This window comes from Bactrocera neohumeralis, chromosome 3 (assembly GCF_024586455.1).
Source record: "Bactrocera neohumeralis isolate Rockhampton chromosome 3, APGP_CSIRO_Bneo_wtdbg2-racon-allhic-juicebox.fasta_v2, whole genome shotgun sequence".
Classification (NCBI taxonomy): domain Eukaryota; kingdom Metazoa; phylum Arthropoda; class Insecta; order Diptera; family Tephritidae; genus Bactrocera; species Bactrocera neohumeralis.
In genome coordinates this window covers 8,710,391-8,732,207 of record NC_065920.1, presented here as the reverse complement: position 1 = coordinate 8,732,207, position 21,817 = coordinate 8,710,391, and the positions used below count along the sequence as shown (strand labels likewise).

Genomic DNA, 21,817 nt, shown 5'->3' with positions numbered 1-21,817 from the left:
CAAACTGAACGACCAAAAACAAGCCCTTGTATGGAAAACTTTTGCGTTTGACGAGATATCTTCACGAATATTGGCATGGGATTTTTTCCAAGACAATAGAGTAATCTCCGAAGAAATTGTTCAGATCGAGTAAATATAGCTTATAGCTGTTATATAAGCTGAACGGCCGGAATCAAGTGCTTGTAAGGAAAACTTTTTCATTTGACGAGTTATCTTTATAAAACTTTGTATGAACTGTACAATAAAATAGTGCTACAATATCTGATTAGATTTTTGGAGATCGGACAACTATAGCATACAGCTGCCATACAAACCGACCGAACAAAATAAAGTTTTTGTCAAGTTTTTTATTTAAGAAGAGAAGAGAATCTATCTTCGAAATCGAAATTATAAAAAAAGACCAAAAAGAATGTCGGGCATTAATCAACTTTTTGTTTGCTCCTAAAATAAATATTTTTGCTTACACAGCATCCCTTGCAAAAAAATATAATTTTTCTCTAAATTTCCTTAAGGTATTTCGCTGACCCAGCATACTTCAAGCGGGTCGCCTTATGCCATCGCCATCGCCATTTTCATTCTTCACAATCTTCTGTTTGCTAGATAATTATCTTTCAAGTCTTAATGTTATTTACTTTTTAATTTAAGCCTCAAGCGCTCGTTTCCATTTCTGCGTTGATAATTACTTCCTGACTCGCGTTTTTGATTTGCAATTTTTTTCTCCCGATTTCTTTGTGGCTCAAACAGTTGCCTTACACTTTCTTTGTGTGCGTGCTTCTACTTCGCATTTTATTTATTTTAATTCTTTGTCCATTCATATAATTTTTATTCGCATTTAAATACCCATTCTGCCATGTTTCACACCATTTCTGTTTTAATTTGCAGTGTTTTTGTAATTTTTTGTGCTTTTTTGCCTTTTGCCATGTTTTATTTCCATTTAAATTCTCATTTCTCAACTGTTGAGCGTTTGAGCGCACTAATTACTTTTTCACATTTTTTTTTGTTGGATTTCTTTTTGTGCACGCGCAAATTCTCCATGGCAAAGCGCTGTTGCTTTTTTATGTTTTATTTTATATTTGCTTTTTTGTTTTTTTGCTTTGCTGTGCCTGGCAGCCGTTAGCAGACGCCGGAATTTGACTTTAAATTGCAAAGAATGCCGAGAGTGTGCAAGAAAAACGATTAAAAGCAAAAATGCTCAACTTCATTAACGTTAGGTAAATAGCGTTGGCAAATCCAGAGGCTATATTTAATTCAACTTTACGAACATTCAGCGACCTTACTTCATCCACTTTGCGTTCGACTGCATGGCTCTAATGCTTCTGCTGTTGCATATACACAGGCGCACTCAGCGTACACCTTGCCATATTGCGCAGCGCATCATCAGCGCTCAGCTGTCATTTCCCAACTGTGCGTTTATTTATTTTTACTGCGTTTGATGAGTTGGCGTATAACTCCAGCGCTCTTGTTGCACGCTCGAAATGCGTTGCAGTCGCTTAAATTCTCCGGCAAAAAATGAATTGAACGTCAGCTGCCACTGAAGCTACTGTAGTCTACCTGGCGTTCACCCTAGTTTGAGAGTTCTTGCAATCCCTCACTGCCCCGCTAACAGCCTCGCACCTTCGTCAGCGCTCTGTCTGCCGTGCGTCTACTGTCTGCTACCTTGGCTAACTGTTATTCACTTATACATGCATACACGCGCATACATGTGCCTGGTGCAAGTGGTGCACTTTGTTTGTTTACACTCGCATCGCTCTCTGTCTGTCATGTTTGTTTAGGCATACATGTGTGTGTATGCATACGCGTGCGTATGTGTGTGCTTGTTTGCTTTCTGCTTTTAGTGCACTTCATACATATGCAATGTTTATTTACTTTCTTGAGTGTATTTGCTTGACGCAGACGAAAACTGCGCTCGCATGCTAGCGCTTGCTTGTCAATGTGTGTGTGTTTCGCTTGTGAACTCCAGCTGTCAGAATTGGCAGGCTACAAAGCGACACTTTAAACAATTCCGACGAAGCTCACGCTGATGAAGTTTGCTTATACGGCAACTAAAGGAGGGTTTTCTATGCAAAATGCCCACACTTCTTTATGAATATTTTAATAACTAGCCTGCTAATAGCTAGAAATAAATAATGAAGATAGTAGTCGTATACGTATTTACCTCGACTTGCATCTACTTTTCTTAAGTTTTGGTAATTTTAAGTGTAATATTTTCGTATAAAAAGTCGTTCATTCAAAATAACTGCGACTTCTGTGTATCGAAAAAGTTTTTTAGCTCTACATGTATCCAATAGAATCAGAAACGGTTGCGCGCTCTACTAAATTTTTTCGATCATTCTTGAAAAATTTTGCAAATTCAACTTTTCGATCTTAATTTAGTAATAGTGATTCAGACGAAGTAGTTTATGCCGCTGAAAATTTTTAAATAAAGCATTTGAATTTTGATACGATATTATCAAAAAAACTAATACAATTTTATATAGTGATAGTTCTATGTAAATTATTTTTCTTCAAAAGTGCTGTGTAATGAATTTTTCTTATTAAAAGAAACTGAAATAAATGTAAAAGTAATCAAAGAACCATGCGGCAGTGCTATGATATTGATAGCCCACGGCGGATGAGCAACTAACGTTCTACAAAGGTTCAATGGTACACCAGGGAATATATTGGCTGAAATAATAATAGCAGAAGAAAATTACGAATATACTTAAATATACATATATATATATATATATATAATATATATAAACATCAAATTAAGATTTTGTCCCAAGCAATTTCTTTTACGTGAGTTAACAGGAGGAAGAAGTCGATGTCTACACATATTCCTTATATTACATATATTGTATATCTCAATAGACAAATTATTGTGGAAATACATATTTTTGCATCAATATTTTAGGCTTATAACTTTTTATTTTAACCAACACTAATGGTTTCAAATATATCTCGAAGCGTCATGGCGTATAAGTAATATTTTAAAGTAGTATTTATAACACATTTAAAGTTTTGTTAACGTAATAATAACAAGTAAGATAGGGGTACAAACGAACATTTTATACCCTCGCAACTTGCAAGAATCAAAGCCAGGGAAATACTTTAAGCAATCATAAGAGTAAAGTCAGCCGAATGTTGGAAAATCCTGTTAATAGTTATATGGGGGCTAGGCCAAGTTTTTGCTCAAATTTATCTATTTTAGGCACAAAAATAAACTCTTATTTTCATTGGGATAACTCAAATATTGGCCAATATACATATGTGGTACAAAGTCAACCCGAAGTTAGAAAATCTTTATATTAAGCAAATGGGGGCTAATGGAAGTATTGCTTCAATTCGACATAGAGACATACCATTATAAGAGAAGGATTATCCCTTAATGTCAGTTATATACATAGATCACATCTTGACCCACATTTTCGATCAAAAGTCAACTAAAGGTACCGGGGTCGAAATACTCGGTACATAAGGGCTTGAACAGTTTTTAGTGGATTTAAACAATTTTTGGTTATAAGTTGGCTAAAGACATTATTCGTGCAAAGTTTTATACCGTTATATTAATTGCTTCTTGATTTATGTACGAATCAAGTGAAATTTAAAATTGTGATATATGGGAAGAAAACGTTGTTGTTGTTGTGCGATTTCGTCCATTTTCACAATGGGACATAAGAATATCAAAAGAATGCTACGTACTAATTTTTATTGAAATCGGTTAGACGGTTCACGAGATATGGGATGTCATCTAAGTGGACGGGCACGCCTATCGTCCAATTTTCACACTGGCTCCTATAAAGCTCTCTCATACTAAAAAAATTTAATGTCTTTGGCGTATTTAAGTATTGATTTATCGCGGTTTTAGTAGTTTTAAAGGTTTTAAGTAGGTTATTTAGAGAGTAATTGTCGGTAGAAGTTTTTATAAGATTTGTACTCAGCAAATATGGTTGTTGTAGCTTAAGTGATTTAGGAGATATGCACATTAAACATGTTAGAGGGCGGGGCCACGCCCACTTTTCCCAAAATTTTTTCCCGAAGGTGCCGATTTGTGGATGTGGCAGTGGTCCGATTACGCCCGCCTAGGAACTCGAAATATTTTTTTGTACTCAAGAACCCACACTCTAAGTTTCATCAAGATATCTCAATTTTTACTCAAGTTGTATTATTAGTCATATAAAAAAGGTTTTCCATTTAGGACTGGTGTTTGATCGATCGATTTGTACGACATTTGTATAACATCTAAACAATTTCTTCGTAGATTGTATCGTAGCTTTGGTTTACAATATGTGCTAAATTTCATGAAGATACCTCATCAAATGAAAGAGTTTTTCATACAACGAATGGATTTCGAGCGATGGCGGCTATATGCTGTAGTAGTTTGATATCGGCGTTTCCAAAAAATGTGGTACATATTGGTTTGAAAAGAACGTATGCAAAATTTCAGATCCATATCTCGAAAACTGAGGAAATAGTTTGTATATATACAAACAGATGGACAAGACTAAATCAGCTCGTCATACTTTCGTAGCGCAATTGATGTACTCTGTTCAGGGTAAAGGAATTTATATACGCCTAGAGAGAGTATTATAAACAATTTTGTTTAGAAATTTTGGAACATAACACTAAACTGTTTTTTTTTTTTTTTAATTTTATTGTATAGCGTTCACATTCTTTATCACTTATTCCGGACCAAATTTAACATCATCAAAATTAAAGTTTTTAAAAAATTTAACTTCCAAATAAATTTTACCAACTATACGGACTTCACATTCTGCGACATCAACAGGGCGTATGAGTAACTTTTATTGGAAAAGCAAAATTATTCATCCTTAAAAGAACTAAACCAAACAAAGTTGCCGCACTTTCACTGCGCGCAAAATGTGCTCAAACACATAAATATATGCCAGCACACACATATACATACATTGCATTTGCCACACACATAAAAAGCTACAGCTTCTCACAAAGAACTTTATGAGTTTACTTAAAAAAGCTGCTAAATCACTTCAAAATATACTTATTTTCCGCGAGAGTAGCATAAAAGTTCTAAAGAGCTGCTTATGTGCCGCTCCTTTATGCGAATACACTTGCATTTCTTTTAAGCAACCATTAGTTATTGCTGCCCATATATATTTTTGGTGAAAACACGGGCAATGCAAACCCACACACATACACATGCACGTTAGAAAATACGCGAGTGGAGTTTGTATGAGTTGAAGAAAATTGCGCGCATAACTCTTTGCCGGCAAGGCCAGCACTAACACAACTATACTCAAGCACAGCAAAGGCGGCAAGCGAGCGCAAGCGAAACGAAGTACGAAAAACAAAATTCATCGTTGCCGACACGCGACCTGGCACTACCCTATGGTGGCAAATAAATTGTATATACTTGCGCAAAAGCAGAATTTAGTGGGCATCATAGTGAATGAAGTAGATAAAGCGCGCACGAAAAGCAACACTGAAGGAGAATGCCCAAACTTACAAGCCTTCAAAAAATGAGTATGTATGCGTGGATGCGTGTGTGTGGCACGTAACTTGGAAACTCCGTCGGCCTTAGACAACGCTTTATGCGCTGTAGATGTGCCTGGCTACAGAAGCATACACTCAAACGCACTTCTGCTGATAGAAATAAGACTCGACTGCCTTCGCTAAGCAATAGTGTAGCTCAAGTATGCCATGGTGACTCCCAGCGCATTAGTCGCTAGTAGATACGCATCCGCACTCTAGACGAACAATGTCTTATTGCTTTTTCGGTGGCTGAATTTCTTGGTTGCTTGCTTCATTTGCTGCGCTGCTCAGCTGTAGCTTGCCACGTGCTCATAGCACTCGCTACTTCGCTTTGTCGGTGTGCACGTCTGAGCGTTTGTACTTGTTTCCGAGTTTCTGCTGCGTGCGTGTTGCGCGCATATTTGTCACAGCCGCTGAGTTAAACATTATCTCGTAAATTTGCTTAATGCTTCTTTAAGTATTTAAATAAGCGCCGTTGTTGTGCTGTGAAAAATTAGTTTTTCGAGTACTTTTTTAAGCTTTAGAAGTGTGAAAAGTGCTCGTGTTGGCAGGATAATAAAATGATTTCGTTTAATTTAATGCAGTTCGCATATAATAAAAAATTTTGTATTAATTTAGTGAAGTAAATATATAGGAAAGGGTATTAAATCCAACTTACCATCGGATCGCTTAGAAGACACTTTGGGCTTCCTTTATCACCATCAATCATTTGCCTATCATCACCAGGAGCGTGAAAGTTTTGTCCTGCACATATACATGTGTTTTTCCACCATTTCGCGACATCTGGCGTCCCAAGTGTGTAAATTAGGTGTTTCAAATGCACTGAATCACCTAGTGGATATTGCAGGCTTCCATAAGCATCACTAAGCACCTGCCACCACAAAAGGGAGCTACAATCCTCTAGCGATTAACATGATCGATCGATCATTTTTCTATAGTATAGTAGTTTTGTTCGCCTAACGGTTGTTTGTAAGACCTAAAAGTCATCGAAATGGATAAAGAATTATATATAAATATATGAATGATCAGGTTAATGAGACGAGTTGAGTTCCTAGCTTCCGCCCGTCTGTCTGTCTTGAAAGTGATAACTTAAGTAAAGGTTAATATATATAGATGAAAATAAATACACTTGTTCTCTGACACCTAAGAAGAGTTGGTATTACAAATACGCAGGACCATTTTCACGCCCAAAAAATGTCTTTACGTGAAAGCATATAAAAAACTATCACTAAGCTCAAAATTAAGATACAAAAGCAGAACTAGAGGCAAGATATAGTAGTACAAAGCGGTATGTGCAAGCTGAAAATTTTGTAAAAAGAGGCGTGGCATTCTAATAACTTAAATTAGTATATCTTACCAGCCAACAGAGCTATTTCAACGAAACTTGTTGAAAGAAAGTATTTTGATTACTTCTTTAATTACTGTGAAAATGTACTCAATCAGAGGATATCTATGTCCACTTCTCATATTGAAAACTATTGAAAGCACGACAACTCAATACATAAGGAAGAGTTTCATAGGAGTCGGCATCAAAGTAGGACAATGGACGATCTTTGGATGAAATCCTTTGTCTCAGAAACTAATCGACTAATTTCAACCAAGTTTGATGACATGATTTCGAAATTCGTATGTTACTTTGAGAAAATGTACAATCGAACAACCACCTTACTCAACTTCCTATAAATAAAATTTCAAATTGAATATGAAATTTTCACTTTACCTTTGACACTCAAGTACTGCCACTAAGGTATGCCCTTTGACGTCCAAAAATAGTTGAAATCAGATTATAGCTATGGTTTTAGTCTAAAAAAATGTGGACCTGAATGCCTATAACTGACTTTTTTATGCAAAAATATCTGTAAAATTGAGACATATTATTGAAATTCAAAAGCAAAATTTACTCTTAATAGTATGTTCTCAAGGTCAAACAGGGTAAAATCGTATCTATAGGTCCATTACATCCTTTCATACATGTTTAGTTTTGGATAGATTCTAAAGCTTTGAATACACAGGGAATTGCCTTACCCTGTAAATGCTGTGTCACGCACAGCCACCTAGATTGTGCGAGAATACGAAATTCGAAAAATATAATATATTATTTATATGATCTTCTCGGGCCTCCAGCCTTCTTAAGACGCACCTGAAGAGCTATATTTAAAATATCAACAGTTATAATAATATCGAAAAAAAAATTGTTATGAATTTGTGCAAATGTCGTATAAGTTACTAAGCCAGTTGAATTGGTTTCTATCATATTGGAGGGTAAATGTTTGTTCCATCATAATTTAGAAGCATTAGGAAGTGGCATTCTTACCTAAATTTCATGCCGCTGGTGAGTAGTAATCTCACAGTTCTGGCTAGAGAGAAGACTACGCAAAATGACAGGCACTGGTCGCTTGCGCCTAACTGTGGGCTTTACTATACAAAACATCGATTTCTTGAGGTAACTTATAAAAGGAATTTTGTCTGAAACGATACTCAATATTATACATATGTAAATTTCAAATACTTGCAAACGCAAATGATTTCAGAGATCCTTGCTGAACTTTACACTGCATAAGATTTCCCTTAAATAAATTTAAGATAAAAATAAAAAACTTACATTTAGAGAATTGATAACTCAGAAAATTTATGGAAAATCACCATGCATGTAAAATCAGTTTTAAAAAAAAATATTTTTTCCTTTTTTCAAGTTAACCAGGTCTCAAATAATAGCTTTAATTTACATCGCCAAAATCTGTATTCACCAGTGATATTCTGGTAACTACGACAACATTGCCGACAAGCCACCAAAACAACTCTCCGCTGCTGTGGCACAATCACAAACGAAATCACTCCCCAATGATTGTGAACGCTGAAAATTTATGATTATTTTAAATTAAAACGGAAACAAATGTTTTCAACAATGACAACGCCAACATGGAAGTAGAAGATGGGGCAGAAGGGGGAGCGATAGCGAATACAGGCAAATGCCAACAGTGTTAGCGACTGAAAATAAAATGAGAAAGAAGAATTCGCTGACCAAACGGAGCTGTAATAAAACAAGCTAAAAGGACAAAGAGAGATAGACAGAGAGAGAGAAGGAAAAATAGTGAGTGTTGGGAGTAATGTGTTTGCAAAATGCCCTCAATGGTGCGTGGCGAAAGTCGTATGGCCGCAATCACGCATATGAAGCACAGACACACCTATAACACACTTAACAGCCACACTGACGCAGCTAGTAGCTTGCGGGCTTAGTGTTCGCAGGCAGCGCAAATTCAAGTGTTGTAATCCATATATGTTGGTAACGGTGTATTTAGCTTTTGGCCATTAAAACATCTATTGATTTGGTGTTGAGCGCACGCAGCGTTGGTTCGCCAACCGTTTGGTGCGCTACTCGATGGCTAAGCATTGATAGCACTCACCGGCGACATACAAACGGCACTTTCCGGTCTACGAAGCTATTCGCAGTGGCACAAGCATGCGTGTATTTGTTGTGAGCCATAGATGTGTAGGGGTTTGTGTGTTTCTCTTTGGAGTTTGTGTGTATTTCTAAGCAATTTCAATGGATCGTTCTCCTATTATTAACAATTTTTTATTTCATTCTATTAATTCAGCCATTTATTCTGTTTAAGTCATTAGAGGCATAATAAATTCATTTGGCTTTTCGTACTTGCAACATAACAAACAAATGCGAGAAGAACTAGAAATCTCATTTTTATTATTTTTTAGATTAGTTGTGAAACTACTTTTGTTCTTAAAAAATATTGTTGGTGTTAAAGTATAATCTTCAGAAATAGAATAATAGGGTACTAAAGGAGCTTTTAAATTACAAGAAATTGCTCTAACGATTCTCGCTTACTCTGACAACTCTGATAATGATCTTAGATTATATCGGTCTTGCTTTTGCTTTCATTTTTGGTATATACCTTCCTTTTATGTTGAACTTTTTCACAAACGGAAAGACACTCTGGTCTTAAGTTGTCATTGAAAAAAGTTAAATTTAATAGTTGCTTGTAAAACTATATGCCTTCAAATGTGTTTTTTTAGTTCGAGACTTAAAAGAAAAAAACATGAATTTTATTCGTTTTGGTGGTAAAAAAATTTAGTCGAATGAAGAGTTGATCGCCGAAACTAAGACACAGTTTGTAGCACAGGACAACTCGTAGTACAAAAATGGTATCTAGAAGTTGGAGGGTCGCTATAACCAGTAAACCAACATTACCTTTTTTTAAACTCATTTTTCTCAAAATTAAAATTTTCAAAACTTTTTTCAAATGATTCACGAAAAAAAATATACATTTTATATACATTTTTTTTGCATGTTGCTTATAGAGTTCACAAGTTCCAAAGTTTCAAGCCAAAAACCAAAAAAATGTTTACAGAAATTCGACATTTTTTGTAAAACGCAACCATTTCTATGAATTTTATGTTGCTTTTTTTGGAGCACAAATAATTATGCGAACAATTTCCTCTTTCAATTGTTTTGTTGTTTTCCATTTTACACGAGGAGAAAGCAGTAAAGTAATTGTTTATGGCCGTGAGACAAAGCGTTGAAATTTAGTCGAACTATAAAACTTTTTTTTCAAATTTTTATTGTGTATTTTTTAAAATATGTATAAAAATATCTTAAAAATATTCAAACAATAGATATATATATATTTTTTTTAATTTTCGAAAATCGCCTTTTTCAAGCTAAAAGTTAGGGTGTGCCCCTTAAGGAGTCAGTAGGGTAATATGGCCTGTTTTTTTGACATTTTTTTCATAGAAACTTTTATTCTACAATTGAACTTTTTCAACATATCATGAGGTATGTATATCGTGGAGTGTACAAAAAAATATTTTCGGAATTTTTTGATGACATGCGTCGGAGAAATGACTGGGGACACGATTTCTCATGTTTGGATATGAAACACAAAAACCCAATTTATTCTTAAAAAGTACCTGAATGGTTATCGTCCCTACTAGAATCATGAAAAACTTTTGATAAATGAAAAGTAATTAACGTTTTTTTAATGTTTCCTAATGTTTTATTTTACATAATTTTTGATAACATTGTTAATAAATTATAAAAAGTTATGAATCTAGTAGGGACGATTAAGCAAATCGGTTGAGTAGTTCGACCGGAATCATGTCCGGCAGTTCAAAAAAGCGTGTTTTGAGAAAAACCCGTTTAAAGTGCCAGGTGTGCACTGAGCGCTTCGAACGTCGAGCGGTATTATTATTTTTGGGCCTTTTTCGAAACCTTCCAATGATAAAGTGGGTTTCTACATTAATTCTAAGGGTATAAGGGAACAGAAAATGCAAAAAAAAAAGAATTTTGAAAAAAGATTGCCATACTGACCCCTTACTAGCCCAAACTATAAAAAACTAATCCAAATTTTATTTAAAAATTTTGTGTGCAATTCAGTTTTTTTTAATACACACTAGTATGAGTTCACTGAATATTTTTTATAAATAATTACTGCTGAACTTCATGAATAAACAGTACACCATGTCGTATGAGTAACTTTTAATTTCATTCAACTTCGTTTACTTCATATTTCACCTGGTCAAATTAAACTCTAAAAGCAAAAGCTCTGCAAAATCAATAAACTAGCTTAGTTTACACAGCTTGTAGAAACTGTCATTAAAAGTTATTTAACACATACATACATAAATATGCATATATAAAATAGAATTGCAAGTAAAAAAGCGATAAAATCAAAAGTGAATGTAAATGCATAGTAATATCGTGTAATAAAATAAAAATAGAGAAAAGCGAACAGAGTTTAGCGCGATCTCATTAAACGCAAATCATTTGCTACTTTATGCACAAGTAATATGTGCATTAAAAAAGGAAAAGGATACTTAGCGCGATTCATGCGGCTGTGTGAATCATTTGTACTTTACAAGCTGGGCATTAAAGGAGGGATACTTCATATTCGCGGCTGTGTGAATGAATATACAAGCAAGCTGCTGTAAATTATATATTAATGTATTTTTATGCAGAAATGTTTCATATTTTCTATTTTCCACTTTCATTCACTTTTTTCCGCAATTTTTTTTATTAAAACTTTTAATTTTGCTAAGTCATTTGAGTATAAATATATGTATGCATATGTATATAGCGTTGTATATATATATTTATGTGTGTAAGCTAAAAAATTATGCGCTTAAGTATCGCCGGCTGGCACAGCAGCTATTCAGCAGCGTAGACAAAGCGCTGAGACTCGCATTAAAGTGTGAGACAGGTGAATGAAGGCACGAAAGCTAGCGAAAGCAAAACGAGATGAAACAAGCGGAACAGCGACAGAGATTGTGGCATGACAAATGAATGAAAAAATATCATAATGGAAGAAGCATAGTACGATAATATATATATTTCTTACCAGTGTATGGAATCATGCCAGTTTTAAGAAGCAGAATTACAGCAAAAGCAACAGCAGCAAATAATACCTAACACACACATACTTGTATAACACTACAGTGGCAGAAAACTGTAATAACATAAATTGTCTAATAGAAAAGAAAGTGCAAAGGCATGGCGAAAGCGTGTAGAAACAGCAAGTGGTCGAATGCCACCTAACTACAGGCAAGCCATTGCTCCTAGTTACATGCTAAATCCTTTTTAATGAGCTCATTTCAATAGCAACACGAATGCTAAGAGCACCAACACACAGATGATATTATATTCTACAGATATAAATGTATATATTTACATAGAATGTTGAATAAATTCTCTATGTCTGTGCTAAACAAAGTGTGCGAGTAACTGCGCGCCAGCACAATATTTATTTATGTAACTGTACTTTATTTCTGTGCTGCATTCATTTGCTAGAGCGCGCATTTCTCACTTCGTTTGCGTGCTACATTTAATAAAAATAATAAATGAGTGCGTGATTGTAATAATAAGAGCTGCAGGAAGAATTAAGCAGCATCTTTAATCTCAGTCAGCAATTGAGGCAAGCATTTGTGCGTGATTATTAAAGATATTTATATGTACAATAAAATAATAAAGTATTTGTTGCTATAATATAGAATTTCATTTAATCTCATAAAAGTGATGAATTAGAACGCAATTAGAAATATTTTTTAGGTTATGTTTTATATCTTGTCATAGTGCGTAGATGTTAAATTAGAGAGAAATGTTGATATACGTGCTGTTCTTTCATTTATATGTATAGAAAAAGTTAAAATTCGTAGGCACGCATAGCAATTATAAAGGCAGCAAAATGTTACTCATACGTCATGGCGTTCCCAATATTTTTTCAGTTCAGAAGATGGATGGTATATAATAGAAATTGAAAATTGAATGATTAAAGTAAAAAAGTAAGTAGTTTTTACGGCTACTATATGCTATATGTAGTATTACGATCTGGCCTTGTCCTGTTTTCAGTTTATATGGCAGCCATATGATAGAGTAATCCGATCTGAACAATTTCTTCAGATTGCATTATGCTGACTTTAGGCAATAATCTATGCCAAATTATTTGATGATATCTCGTCAAATGAAAAGATTTTCCATACAAGGATATGGGTTTGATCGTTTGGTTCGTATGGCAGCTATATGTTATAATAGGCCGATCTGAACAACTTCTTTAGAGATTGCATCTTTATCTCAAACAATTACCCAAACCAAATTTCGCGAAGATATCTCATAAATTGAAAAAGCTGTCCATACAAGCACTTTATTCCGATCGTTCAGTTTGTATGGCAGATATATAATTTAGTAACCCGATCTGAACAATTTCATCAAAGGTGGCAGCATTGCCTTAAACAACAACCCGCACCAAAATTCGGGAAGATATTTCGTCAAATGAAAAGGATTTCCATACAAGAATGTGGTTTTGATCGTTCAGTTTGTATGACAGCTTCATGCTATTTTGCTTCGATATCGAAGGTTCTAATAAATGTGTAGCTCCTTGGCGAGAAAAAGGCTTCTGCAAAATTTCATATCGATAACTAAAAAATTGAGTATATTATACCCCTTTTAATCTCATTACTTTTTATTACCACAAAATGTTGCTCATACGCCATGGCGACCCATTTTTTTATCATAAAAAGAAAAATTTTCTGAGAAAAGATATTTTAAAAATATTGTGCCACATATTTTGTGCTTAGCTAGCAGACATTTCGGAAATAAAATTAAATTAAAAATCCACTAGCCATATCAAATTTGGTAAATGGTCAAAAAAAATTTTAGTTATTTGGGAAAATTGATTTCAAATTAGTAGAAGAATAGTGAAATATTTCGTAACACTATATAATAATAAATAAACTTTTAAATATTTTGAGAAAATTATTTGGAAAACTAAATTCTGAAATACTGTATAAATTGCCAGAACAAAGTATAGTAAATGTTACTCATAAAACGTGGCAACCAAATTGTTGAGGCAATTGTGCACTATTACATGGTTGAGGAATGAACATTTTGATAGAAAGCAATACATTTCTGTATATTGAGAGAACATTTTGTATTGAATTCTATGATTTTTTATAATAATTCTTATTCAATATTGAATTTCCGTGAAATATACCTTCGACCAAAAATTAATTATATATTAGTTATAAGAAAAAAGACAACAAGTTTTTAAAGGTCAGTACTCAGCAGTCAGAAAATTTAATTTTTTACCACGAATGACTTCTAAGACATTTTTCTCCCATTATTGTCCAGTTCATCCCCACTCTCAATGAATTTAAACAGTTGATATGAAATGTTTGCTTTTGTTGCCATAAAAATGTCAATCTTAAATGATGTAAATAAAATATTAGAGCCACACACACACAACGCAAAGCTCACTCATATATGCTTAATTCCAATTTCTTCTGAGCATATGAACACATGAGATTAAAAATTTTTTTCTCAACTTTCGACTGTTGCATGATTTCCAGCGCACGATTACGAACTTTTTAAAACTTACCAAAAAGTAAACAAAAAACAACAAACAATAAACGCAAATGAAATTTTACAAAGTGATGCGACAACAACAACAAAAAGCACAAAATCAGCAGTAGAGCGAAAGAAACGCAACAAGAAAAAAAGCAAAGCTACCAAAGTAAAGCAGAAAAAAGTGAGGAAAAGCAGAATATAACACAACAACCAACAAGCAACTTGATATGCTTTGCGAATAGCTGTGTCAGGCAGGAATGTGGCTGAACACAGGAAATGTTGTGGAAGGAAATAATGCGACGAATATTATCCACAAGGCGCACGAGTGTGATGAGTGTGCGTGCGGCAGGGAGCTGAGCAAATCGCAAGGAATGTAAAGTGGAAAAACAATAGGCAAAAAGCAACAGCAACAACAATTACAACGACTACCACAAGGCTAAAGCGATACAAAGGATACGCAATTGTGAATGCGTAGCTGTGCACACAGTCACACATACGCATATGTTATGTGCGCTGGCGGGTATATATATATGTATGTAGTGGGTGGATGTATGAAGTAGGCTGCTGTAAAAGCCTCAATGCAACTGTTGTTTGTATTTAAGTGTACATATACGTTTGCATGTCGGTTGTGTTGCTAAGAAATAGCATATTTTCAAAAATTCCGTTAGCAAAGTTTGCAAGCACAGCAGAAATTCGACACAGGCACACACAAGCGCACACACAGTTATGCGAAATCATGTTTAGCCATATTGTATCTAATGCCGGTGCCTTTGCTCCTTTATTTCTCGTAAGCTTGCTGCCAGATTTGGTTGCTGTGTGTGTTTTTTCTTCGTTTGAGCTCATGAAAATGCTTGAATTGTGGATTTACAAAATGCAAAGGAAAAGAAAGAGAAACAAATGCTGTTAAATGCTGCGCGTCTGCTTAATTTTATTATGCCTTTAATATTTTCATTTTTTTTGTGAAATAATATATCAAGCTATACTTTTGATATATGCAAATAACAGTTATTTGATAGTCCTTTTACTAAGAGAAACTGCTGAAATTATAAGGAAACATATACAAGTATTTTTTCGTATTTTAAATATATTCATTACTTTTTGCATTTTTGGTTGCAGAAAAGAGAATGAAAAGATTTTTTGTTTTTTTTTGTTTTTGATTGGTCAGTTTGTGTGGCGTATATATGTATGTATATTTCAGTATGAATTTCATGAGTATAGCTTGACGACTTAAAAAGTTATCCATACAAGGCTTTGAAATTGAGTGGCCAGTTTGTATGGCAGCTATATGCTATAGACGTGCGATCTGAACGATTTATTCGGAGCTTGTAGCCATGTCTTAGGTAATGGCCTGTGTCAAATCTCGTCAAGATATCTCTTCAAAACAAAAAGTTTTCCATACAAAAACTGTAAGTCGATCGTTCAGTTCGTATGGCAGCTATATGCTATAGTGAGCTGATGTCGGCGGTTCCGACAAGTGAGCAGCTTCTTCTGTCCAAAATTACGTGTACAAATTTTCAGAGTGTTATCTAAAAACGAACTCAAATTCTTGTACGACTCAACTTAATTGTTATTGGTGGTGTGTTGGCCTACTTTTAGGCGAAAATTTATATCTCATAATTTGTTCCAACAAATGCAGAACCAAAACTAAAGTCGAAAGCAGAGTAATAAGGCAAATATTAGTTATTTCGAAGCTTTCGAAGCTTATCTTCGATCTCTTCTTCTCTTCAAGAAATATGTAGCAAGCTTCTTTTAACCTCAAAATAGTTTCAGAAATTCTTTCATACTACCATCAATGGAAATATTTACTTTTACACTATAGCCAAGGACGTAATGTTTCGTGCAAGGTTGTTTACTTAACTACAAATCTTAAAAAAGGTCTCATTACGTGCTTAATGCGCGGTTTGAAATGCCAGCGCAGACTCTGGCGCTCATCTACCGATGCTCAAGCACTTGTGGTTGGGTGCTTCAAAGCTTAAATGTGCGTCACTCCACACTCGTGAGCATGTGGTTGCTATGTATGGTATATGTGTTTTTTTCTTATATTTCTTGTTGTATCTGTTGTTACTGCGAAATCCGCTGAGAAGCGCAGCTCGTTAGTCAAGAAAATAAGCACTTCTGCCGTCGCAAATCAAATATAAATTAAATTTAATTATTTAAATACCTCGCTCTGCTGGCTGCACACACTCACTAGGCTCGGGAACAGCAACTTCTCCACCGCTTATAAGCTCGCATATATGTAAGTATGTATGTTACTTATAAGCTCGCATATATGTAAGTATGTATGTTTCTCTTAATTTATTTGCTGGCACTGAATTACTCAGCATTTATGCGGTTCATTTAGGCGCAAAAGCAAAAGCCATTTTCGGTTAGCTGACAATTTGTCAGTCTCTGCCTTGCAGCGCGCGTGCCTGTTGCCTGCCACTCATCCAGCCAACCAGCCAGCCAGCCAGCCGGTGAAGAGCTCAATTTGAACAAGCGTTTGTCAAGGGTTATTTAATAAATTTGGTTTTAAGCGTGTTGCTTGGTTTAATTAAAATTATTTATTATAAATTAAAATGAATTTCTAATGAATTTGCTCATTAAATGTTAACCAGCCACTGTTGATTGGCGGAAAGCACTACTTAACGGTTAAATGTGGCAAATTGAGTGAGTGGTGTTTGTAATTAAAAATGCGTTGGTTGGACATTAAATTGTAATTATAATAAATTTGAAAATATCTCATTTATGAATATGCCTACGCCATATTATTTTTTATTACACACTCGCCACATGTTGCACGCAAATATTATTTTAATATTCAGCTAATGACAGCATCAAAAGTAATAGCTATGAATACTCGTATATGGTATTATAAACTTTTGTATATATATTGAGTTGCTAGAGAAGAACGGGAAGAATTGGTTTCTGTTTAACCTTATAAACCATAATTTAAACAAACATTGGGAGATTTTATTAAACTTAGTACCAATTTTCATTGAATTCCACAGAAGCTACAAAATTTAGTAGAGACGATTACAAAAAGGAAGGAAGGTTTTAAAATTTTATAAATGTGGCCCCGAATAGCTTCAATACAGGAACTAATTTTTCGAAAATTCAAAATTGTCGGTCCATAAACTTACGAATATCTTCACGCAGAACACTCAAATAGTATTCCCTGTTGACAATTTGGACGGTGGAAAGTAATTTAGGGTGTACCACACCTCGATAATTGAAGAAAAGCGTCAACATATCACCTGCTTTGACGTGGTATTTCCGTTTTGTTAACCTTTGCTACGATATTCGGCCAATTGATTGTCTGTTTCCGGGTCGTAAGCATAGCCACATGATTCATCGCTAATACTAGTACATTTTATGACATCCTGATAGTCGGAAAGCATTATTTTACAGACGATAACACGACCCTGTTTTTAAGAAAAATTTATGGGATTTTAGAACCAATCGTGCTTTCACTTTTCTTAGGCCCAAATGATCTGTCAAAATGGTTTGCACTGATCCTTTCGATATGCCAATGATGCCAGTAAGATCTCTGACTGTTTATCGTCGATTCTTCAGCACCAATTTCCTTTATTTTATTAACGGGTTTATCATCAGTTGATGTTGATGGACGTTTCGTAGTCAACCCGTTCTCGACCTTCTTTGAATAATTTGCACCAATCAAAAACACTTACTCACGACAAATAATTATCACCAAAGCCCTGAGAACTTAAATTCAAAAAATAATTTCCGTCACGTACATCTATTTTAGCATTTTTGCAAATAATGGTGCTTTGACTCCTACACTCCTTGATTGTAACGCAAAAAATGCTACCTTTTGGAAAACTTTTACTATAATTATCGGTTTTAGCAACCAAAAAGTAGCAAGAAACAGCCTTTAGCATCACAGTCGAAAATGGCTGCAAGAAGACTCACTTGTTTATAAGCTAATAACTAATGGGCTACTATTAGCAATGTCAGATAGATGCAACGGCGTGATATGAATTTCGATAAGTTTTGAGGCCTCATAATCGACACTTCTTCCAGTCTTTCATACCGTGGGGTACCCAAATTTTTAAACTTTATCTTGCTAGTGCGGAATAAATGCCCAAAATACGCATGTTTTCTTCTTCAGATGATTATCGTATGTTATTTCGTATCTCATAAACTGTTCTATAAATTTTCATCAAATTCGGTGTATAGCAGTCCTATTATTTTCCATTATTATGGGTTTTTCATATAACGCCAATTTGTATTCCAAGGTACTGTTTTGCTTTAGAGCAAAATACTTGAGACAAAAAACGGATAACGAAATAAAACTTTACATCCCTGACCCAAATATAGTGGAATTCTAAACATACTTTACTCTAACTCCCATGTACCTAATGTAATGCCTTCGACCCTGGTGTTGACTCTACGCTAGATCTATTGATAAGTGAGGAATGTTTATACCCTACACTATTCAATAATAGTGACGAGCTGAGTCGATTTATCAATGCCCGTCCATTTCAATTTTGTAATACATTATATTAAAATATGTGAAATTTTGCATACGCTTTTTTTTCTCCCCAAAAACGAGCTCTGCCCTCGGAAGCTCCGATATCTAGGCACCATAGCATATAGCTGCAATACAAACTGAACGATCGAAATCATATTCATGAATAGAAGACTTTTTTTATTTTAAAAGGTATCTTCGCGAATCTTTTCATGGGTTATTCTCTAAAGCAATAATGCAAGCTCCGATGAAATTGTTCAGATCCGATAACTATAGCATATACTAGCTGCAATACAAACTGAACGATCGAAATCAAGTTCTTGTACGAAAGCTTATTTTATTTTGCAAAAATATTTTCACAAAAATTTTTCATGATCTAAATTTTTCATGATCTAAATTGATCGATCAAAATCAAAACAAAGATCTTCTTGTACTCTTTTTTGATATGAAAAATGCAACTGTATAAGGTATTAGGGCCTCGGGGCTGAAATTAACAGTTTTTATTGTTTTCGAAAAATGCCGTTTTGCGTTAATCATTTTATACTGAATTCTCATTTTCTTCATTTCCATGCTAAGCATTAAATAATGTGTTCTACTGAAAAAAAATCAGAAACATTTTTTTTGGGGTTTTTTCAAAATCCTAGTTTGACTTGTAAATATTTCGCTTGAAGCTGATGGCCTTTGTAGCTAACGTTGATACTTTTTGTGTTGTTAAGGTTAAATTATATTATCCTTTTCATTAATAATAATTATAATAATATTTTCGCTTGACGTATTAAATACATTGAATTTCAAAGTTAATAAGGTTCTTCAATGTACATATCATAATATATTTAAAGAAAAAATATATAAATAAAGCTCTTAACTCGCTTAAAATAGACAATCAACAAGAACTCACGTGTTGTTCATATATTTTTGCTGTTTCCTGCTGACAGCGACGAAAATTTATCGACTTAACTTCGCTTTTACTGCGTGCGCTGAGAGTGGCTGATAGTGTTTGACTGTGTGCGTGTTTGTATGTGTGCTTGCAAGCGACTTTCAACTTGCTTGCTTACAAATTTCTTAAATTTTCACCACCCGCACACGCATATGCCGAAGTTGGCGCGCGTGCACTTTGCTGTTGTTATTGGCGAAGTCGTAGCAACAAAATAACAACCACAACAAAAGTCGCAAAACCCATACCGCCACGCGTAGCGTAAGCGATGCGGAAAAGTTCAGAAATACAACCGCAGCACCACAATTTTCTTCCGACTGAAGTGAAATATCGCCGCAAATGCATATGTATATGTGTATCTCTGTGTATGTAGATGTGAAGCTAGCAGCTGCTTGCTACGGTAAACACGCACGCACAATTTAGTTAACACACAGCTGAGCTGCTTTAGAGTTACATGTACCATACATATGTATGTAGATGTATAGAGGAATGACATGTGTGTGTTTGTGTGTTTATCTGTTCCTGCGCCACAGTGAAACGTAATTATGGCAATGGGAATGTGATGCTTCCACTCACATATCAGCGCTCGTGTGCAGCTAGCGCGTGCAGCGCGAAAACGAATCTGCTCACAAATGTATTGTGGCGTGCTTTGTGCTCACCAAATGTGTAGTTTTAAGTTGTAAACAAGAAATATGGAGACGCAAGCCCCGCTGACTGCCAAGCAAACTCACATATGTAAGCAAATAAATAACTACCAAATAGTAGGAAATACTATATACAAATATACATATATCCGTGCGGCATGTCCTTCATTTGCTGCCTTTCCTATACTCTACACACACACATACACATATGTGTGTATGCAGTTACCTTTTTTGGCATTTAAACTTAACAACTTGTTTGGGACTTGTGTCATTACAGTTGCCTTTATTGCTTTTGTGTAGCGATTCTATGCTTGTTATTGTTGTTTTCTCTTATTTATTTGTGTGTCGATTACACATTAAGGCATTATTACATTTAAGCATGAGTGTGTGTGCATATTTGTGTGTATTTATTTACAATCGCTTTCTATGCAGGCATATTTACACTAGTGTGCATTCATCTTTTATTTGCCAAAGTGTTTGCTTTCACTCGCTCGTTTCGATGTACAACGTTATGTATGTGTCGTTGTTGTTGTCAAGTGTTTATATTTTATATGCGTATGTATGTTTGTTTTGCATACATTATCCCCTTTTATTGCTATACTGAATTTGATTTAATATATTTTCCTCAAGAAGGTAAAATGGATTGAATATCTTTTGCGGTGTTTGCGCTGGTTTGTTGGCATAAAAGATTAAAAGCCTTGCATAAAATATTTTGAAATTTATTTTAAAGTTCTTATTTTTAGAATAAATATTAAACACTCATCAAATTTTTTGAGGAAATTTGAGGAATTTCTAAGGACGATCGCTTTAAATTGAATATTTAAAATTGTTATATAAGCAAAAAATGTTTGGGCTTGTCAATTGTGTAAGATAATTTGATATACACATTTATTATATTCTAATATATCTAACTTAATTTTTTCTGAAGGAGTTTGCCAAGTAAATTTGACTGTGTTATATATATTGTGACAAAAAAATACCCGAAAATTGTAATTTCAATTCTCCGAGCAAGTAATATAAAACATGTATTTTTCTAATTTGGTAGCACTGTGCTTAATCACTATGCCTTTGAGAGCGATCTGTTAACCAGTTTGTTTACAGCAGCTGTTTAAGTCGGAACACCTCAGTATTGCGTTGCGATTTATACAATGGATATCGAACAAAAAAATTGTCTCAAATTTTGTATGCAAATGTTGGAAAGGGCTTACGGTGATTCATTTTTTTTTTTTTTGTTTTTCAAAAACTGAAGCCTACGACCGCTACAAAGCCTTCAGAGGCGGTCGAGAGTTCGCTGACGACATGCCTCGATCTGGACGACTTCCAACCTCTTCAACTGATGAAAGTACTAAAAAAGTGAAGGATATGGTGCTTGAAAATCGTCAGGCAAATGTTAGAGAGATGGAAAGAGAGCTCTGCATGTTTCGCAA

General features: G+C 34.6%; 1 protein-coding gene and 1 long non-coding RNA gene across 2 annotated transcripts in view; one reads left to right on the top strand and one right to left on the bottom strand.

The window, feature by feature from the left end:
- The window catches only part of LOC126753341 (uncharacterized), a 288,292-nt gene that overhangs the window by 59,211 nt on the left and 207,264 nt on the right, over positions 1-21,817 (bottom strand). The window contains exon 3 of the long non-coding RNA XR_007666118.1: positions 6,152-6,469. This is a non-coding gene — a long non-coding RNA (uncharacterized LOC126753341). The remainder of the gene's footprint in view (positions 1-6,151; positions 6,470-21,817) is intronic.
- The window catches only part of LOC126753324 (roundabout homolog 2), a 174,920-nt gene that overhangs the window by 101,794 nt on the left and 51,309 nt on the right, over positions 1-21,817 (top strand). The window lies entirely within an intron of this gene.